Source organism: Crinia signifera, chromosome 6, assembly GCF_055691185.1.
Source record: "Crinia signifera chromosome 6, ASM5569118v1, whole genome shotgun sequence".
Taxonomy (NCBI): domain Eukaryota; kingdom Metazoa; phylum Chordata; class Amphibia; order Anura; family Myobatrachidae; genus Crinia; species Crinia signifera.
This window is the reverse complement of record NC_139222.1, coordinates 80,879,293-80,886,331: the sequence shown is the minus strand read 5'-3', so window position 1 is coordinate 80,886,331 and position 7,039 is coordinate 80,879,293.

Sequence of the window (7,039 nt, the reverse complement as noted above, 5' to 3'; positions counted from 1 at the left end):
ATTTGTGCTGAAGACGGATTGAGACCCGAAAGGCTGTAGACCAGCGGTTCTCAAACTGTGGGTCCCGACCATCTCAGCATGGGGTCGCGACTCCATATTGCTGACCATCAGGCAGATGGTCCATCAGAAAAGAAAGTGCAGGCTCACTTTACATTACGAACAGAGGACAAATCATTTCTCCACGGTGCAGGAGCATGTCAGCGGATGTGTAAGCGTACACAGGGGCGTAACTATAGCACCGCAGCCCCTGCGGTCACGGGGGGGCGCTGTGCATGTGGGGGCGCCGGGGGGGCTGCGGTGCTATAGTAATGCCCCCGCCCCCCATCCCCCCCAGGCGAACATGTCTGCGCGTCCCGGCTCTGCGCGACGGACCACAATAAAATGGCCGCCCCATAAAGCAGACAGTTCTCTGAAACTGTCTGCGGTATGGCGGCGGCCATTTTATCATGGTCCATCTACATAGAATCTAATTGAAGCTAGGATGGCAGCCGAGACGCGCTGCAGCGCAGACAGGTAAGCCTGCGGCGATGGGGGGGCACGGGCGGCCGGGGGAGGGAGGCCGACGGGGGGGGGCGCCCCCCCCATTAACGGCGGGGGGGCGCCGCAAAGCAAGCTACGCCACTGAGCGTACACATCCATTCGCATCGTAACGCAGGGATTCAAGTGGCGGGGAGGGTGTGCATTCGGCAGGGCGGTGTTTACCTGCTCGCTAGTCAGCGAACATACGCAGCCTAGCGAGCAGGTCTGAATAACCCCCTATAATCTTTTAAGCAGCTGTGTGTTTGTGCAGCTGCTCTGTCGCATTGTGCCTTTGGGCCAACTACTGTATATTTTGAGCTGTGAGGTGGTCAAATTGAGCACAAATGGATGGAAATGATGCTACCAAGGTTAATAATACAGAGGAAAAACAAAAACAGATCCCAATTACATTGATTAGATCTGTTTTTATAATTGTTAAAAAAAAAAACACAGATCCAAAACCAAAACACATGAAGGTGGTTTTTCAAAACCAACCCTCAATACAAAACTAAACACAGGGGTTAGCGCACAGCTCTATGGGCCTGATTCAGACCTGATTGCACCGCAGGTGGGCAAATGTAACGTGCAGAGAGAGTTACATTTGGGTGAGTTATTTTGTTTCTGTGCAGACTAAATACTGGCTGCTTTAATTTTACACTGCAATTTAGATTTCAGTTTAAACACACCCAACCCAAATCTAAAGGCCTCCATACATCGAGGCGATTTGGTCCGATTTCAGCCGATTGCGACCAATTGGCCCGTTAAATTGGACCAAATCGCCTCTCCCTGACATGCCGCTGGGTCCGATGCGTGGTCCCGTGCGCATCAGACCCGACCAGGTGGTCGGACCGGCAGGCCGTCCGACCACCCGTTCCTCCTGGCGGCGAGACGGGCGGGAAGCATTGACGCGTGTGATCCATCACAACGGATCGCATGCGTCCCTGCCATCGGGAACTTCCCAGCAGCTTGCAGGGTATCGGGTGTCTGTACACTGCTGCAAGACATCATAGGCAGTGTATGGGCACCTTAACTCTCTCTGCACATGTTACATTTCTCCCTGCCCCACCTGCAGTGCATCATGGTTTTGCCCATTTTGAGAACAAATTCGTTTTTTTTTCAAGCCTAAATCAGTCCCTACAGTATGTTCTCTTTGCTTTTGGTCCAAGGCTGTAATAGCTACTGCCCTTGGCTATGGGAAATGCAATTTACTAGAATATTTTACTAGCTGGTAGCACAAGTTAAAGTAAAGTTGTTTAGCTCCAAAAATGTCAGAATTGAAGGAATTTACAGCTGCATGTTCTTGAGGCGTACAGCTTCAGTGTAAATCCATATAAGTACTTTACCAGTTCAGTGGGTTGTGAGAGAACCAGTCATTCTGGAGACTGATTGGCTGAGAGATTTTCTTGCGCATTCTCTAAGAACCAACATCTTGTTCAGGCATAAACTAGACTGTAAATATTCCGCTCTATTGTAAGGTTATTATCTCAATAGGTAAATAAAAGACTTACCAAATGCACGTGCATTGAAACAACCAACACTTATAGGTTATTAGACCTGTCACCAGCTTTGTCTTCATTTACTGCAAAGTGATTATAGGTTATACAGTTGTTTTTATTTTAGTAACCAAGCAGAAACAGGTTTGCAGGTTGTTGATCTTTATTGAATCACTTATGTTGTACAGAAGCTCATTACCATTCTTTTCCTTAGCTATCACCGGACTTTTCTTTAGCAGTGTTGTGTTCTTCGACTGGTGTCTTGTGAAATATTTTATTCCCATGATACTGTGGAACAGCCAGGATTACTTTGGAATGCAGAGATAATAGAGCGCTTGTCAATGACAGGCTATCAAGTTCCTCCTATTTCGAAGTTTCCACTTAATACTGGCCATGGATTTTCACAGTATTGCTTATTAAAGTTAGCTATTGCTTGTGATGTTAAGTAGCGACAAAAACATAAAACGGTCTCATTGACTAGATCCTATATGGTACACAGGATTATCACAGCATTCCTTTTAGTTACTATAAACTAAATAATTCCATGAAATACCTGCCCTGCAAAACAGCCAGTGTTCACTGAGTAGATGCCATGCACATACACATGGCATTTATCAGTGCAGGGCATGGTTGCCTACTTTTATGGAGAGGAGACTGTCAGCAGCACTTTGGGGGGCGGGGCCTGATGTAGACATTTTCTAGCCCGACCCCAGTATTGCAAATATGGCAATTAGCGGGTCTTCGAGGAGGCGGTGGGACTAGATGACACAATTTGCATCTTAAGCCCCACCCCTCCCTGTGAAAAGCTGCGAAGCATGGGAAATTAAGAATGCCACGGGGAGATGAGGGACAGTTAGGGGGGGGGGGGGGGTTGGGTTGATAGCAGTATCTGGGAGGGTTTCCCACCTTTCCCGGGGGGGCCAGGAGGGGGACAAAATTTTATGGAGCCTACTGGCCATTCCGGGAGGGTAGGCAACCCTGCTGCAGGGAGGGGAGCCAGAAGATGCCCAGCTATGTGGGAATTGTGGATCATGGGTCGAGACGCTTGGTTACATCCCCTCCACACGACATCCCCCTTTTCAGGGGCAGCCATGCCTCTGGAGTGTCAGGTCCCATGTGACAGAGAATGAAAGTTCGGAGGTATGGCATTACAGTACTAATTCCTAAATAGCACATTGTGTCACTTTCTTTATATTCATGCACCTTTTTTAAATTATGGATCCCGGTGCTCCTCTGTTGAATCTAAATATAGGATAACTACCTTGAATAAATAGTCTAATAATGGTGATAATAATTTAGAATGTAAAAATGGGTTGGATGCATCATGCATCACATTTTGAATGCAAACCTGCCATGGATCGCATGCATAGTGGCATTTATTAATGTTGTGTGCATGTAGACTAAAACAAAGGACAGCTCTCCCAAATACAGTCAAATAGAGCTTTCCTTTGTGGTGTGGAAGACACTGGGATGGGTCCTATTAGATCCCTCGGGCAATGCTGTGAAGAAAAGCCCAAAGGGATGGCACAGATGATGCAGAAGTATAACTTTCTGGTGCTAGATGCAGTGTTCAATGTGGGCGGTATATGGCTATATGGTATAGCGACATTTCAAGTGTCTGTGACGGTGGCAAGCAGCAATCGGGAGGCCCACAAAACTCCTTACATCTGGCCACTGTGGCTGTGTCTCTCCTCCCTCCTCCCCTTTGCTCTACCACCCATCCCGACATCTGTGCCCCCTGTCTGCTCACTCATTTGCCAGTGTCTGTGTCTTTTTCCCCCTGGGCCCGGCATCTCTGCTCCCCACTGTCTGCAGCTGCTCAGCACTGGTGAGAATGTGCCACTGTGCAGTGTGGGCTGGGGGCCAGAATAGAGCTCTGCTACACAAACACCCATGCCCTGCATTTCTCTATGCCCTTCATAGTGCCCGGCATCTCTCTCTGCCCTCCTTAGGCCCTACATCACACTATGCCCTCCTTAGCACCATGCATCTCTCTCTTCCCTTCCTAGCACCCTGCGTTTCACTTTGTTCTCCCTAGTGCCTTGCATCTCTCCCTTTGCTCTAGTGTCCTGTGTCTCCATGGCCCCCTCCCAGAGCTCTGCATCTCACTATGCCCTCCTTAGCACCTTGCCATGCCCTCCCTAGCACCCTTGCTTTTTTGCCCTCCCTAGCTCTCTGCATTTCTCTATGCAATCCATCTCACTATGCCCTCGCTAACATCCTGCATCTCACTATGCCCCCGCTAACACACTGCATCTCACTATGCCCTCGCTAACACCCTGGATCTCACTATGTCCTCGCTAACACCCTGCATCTCACTATGCCCTCGCTAACACACTGCATCTCACTATGCCCTCGCTAACACCCTGCATCTCACTATGCCCTCGCTAACACACTGCATCTCACTATGCCCTCGCTAACACCCTGCATCTCACTATGCCCTCGCTAACACCCTGCATCTCACTATGCCCTCGCTAACACACTGCATCTCACTATGCCCTCGCTAACACCCTGCATCTCACTATGCCCTCGCTAACACCCTGCATCTCACTATGCCCTCGCTAACACACTGCATCTCACTATGCCCTCGCTAACACCCTGCATCTCACTATGCCCTCCCTAGCACCCTCCATCTCTCTCTGCCTTCCCAATTGTCCTGAATTTCTCTGCCCTTCATAGCGCCCTGCGTCTTACTATGCCCTCTCTAGCACCCTGTGCCTCACTATGCTATTCCTAGCATGCTGCATTTCACTATGCTCTGCCCTGCCCTGGGAGCCTGGTCATCTAGGCGAGTCGGACCCGTGGCTGTGCACGGAGGGAGTATGGCGGAGCTGCTGCTGAGACAAAAATGCACAGACAAAAGCATCAGGCACCAGCAGCCAAGTGTCACTGTCTCCCAGTGTTACCCCACCATTACAGCCAGCCTAGCGTCTTCCCACCATTACAGCATTAAGGTAAATGACAGGAAGTCGACATCTGGGGGTGGTAACTGGGCGTTTGATGGGATTAGCATGAAAAATGCCAGTGTGACTGAATAACCGCAGGCATGCCCAAGTGTTTCAGTGGAGTGTGCGTGATGTCAGCGCCGGTCTCGATTAGGCTGATCTCATCGCAGCCATTGAGTAAGTCCAAGGCTACGATCAGTGATGACCAGCGGAAAAACCCATGGTGAGCATCTAGCAATTGGTTTTGAACATATTCAATCGGCTGTGAATCCTTTGATAGCTGCATACATCTATACCCACAGCGTACATATTAATGTAATTTACAAGGCAGTATTTACAGTATTTGCCGGCGTATTAGACGACCGGCCGTATAAGAAGACCCCCCAACAATAGGAGGGCCCAGCTAAATGCAATAAGGGCCAGGAGGGAATGAAATGCCCACGTGCCGAGTGGGCCCGACTATCATGCCCACAGGCTGGAGGGGCCTGATCTGTACCCACGGGCCTAGTGCCCAATCACCCGGTGGTCTAGGGAGGGGTAAGTGGCCTGGGGCCACCTACCTGCTGTTGGGAGAGGCCGCAGGGGGGAGCTTCGTCAGCTCTTCTGCTTTCCACCCCTGCTGGCCTCTCCGGATCCAAACGCCATCTTTCTTCTGCAGCTGGCCTGTCCTGGCCAGCGGCAGCGCTGCTTCTCCTCTTTGCCGCCCCGGCATCTTCTGGCCTCTTCAGCGGCCGCAGGAGCTCTTCTCCCTGCCGCAGTCTTCTGCGCCGTCCTCTGGCAGCTTCCGGCGTCCTCTTACTCCTCTTACGCCGCAGCCGTCTGCCATTGGCTCCCGACTCGGGAGCCCTCATTGGCTCCCGAATAGCGGGACATTCAAACCGCCGCGAGCGGCGCTTTGGATTGGCGGCTGCAGCGGAGCCAGATTAAAAGCACCGCTCTGTTCGCCGCCGCTTCCATCCCGCTGCACCTTGCCTCCCTTAACCCCGCGCAGACCCGGCATATAAGGCGAATCTGGCATATGAGACGACCCCCCCCACTTGGAGCCATTTTTTTCAGTGGTAAAAAGTCGACTTATACGCCGGCAAATACTATAACTATAGCAGGGTGCCGTCTACCTGATGAATTTGCTGCCGTGCAATCAGGTATGTATCAGGACCTGAGAGCGATAAACAATTGAATACCGACAGGTGAATAATAAGTGACAGTAGTAAATAATAATTAGCAATAGTTCTACAATGAAAGAAATAGAGAAGAGACTAAGGGGGAAATTTACTAAAGAAAATTGTAAAAAAATAGGTGTATTTGTATCCAGAAATACACTTATTTTTGAAATTTACGATCCCGAATATACGGCAATTCGTATTCATATTGATGTGCTATCAATACGAATACCAATTGCCGTATTTTCGGGATAGTAAATGTCAAAAATAAGTGTATTTCTAAATACAAATACACCTATTTTTTACAAATTGCCTTTAGTAAATTTCCCCCTAAAGGTCAATCCTTGAAGCAACTAGATAGAATTTGAAATCTCGAGAGAAACTTTCTAACGTATCAAATCCACATATAAAACATTAGTTTATATGGTTACGTCAGTGGAAATGATATGTTATGTCTACTCTGCTGAAACGAGCCAGGGACACATTGGGTGAGAGGAGGGAAATGGTCGCGTGTGTAATTGTACAGAGTTGGCTCACCGTCAGCTAAGATCATAGATTCAGACGCGTGGGATACTTCTGCCGGCATTAAAGCCTGACCATGAAAACTCAGCAGCAGGCACAACGTCTTAAAGGAAAACTTCATAAGATGTATTGCTTTGTGTATACTTTAATGTTTTATATGAAGTCTTGTCTGGTACCATGATTACAAATGAACGGAGATTAATTTAATATAAAAATAAATAATAGCAGCTGCTTTTTTATGCTGAATTTGAAACATAAGTCATTTGTTAAAGGCAATAGGGGACAGATTTACAAGTTTCAAAAGTAATAAAATGGAGAGTGATAAATAACCAACCAATCAGCTCCTACCTGACATTTTTCAAACACAGTCTGTGACATGGCAGGTGAAAGCTGATTGGCT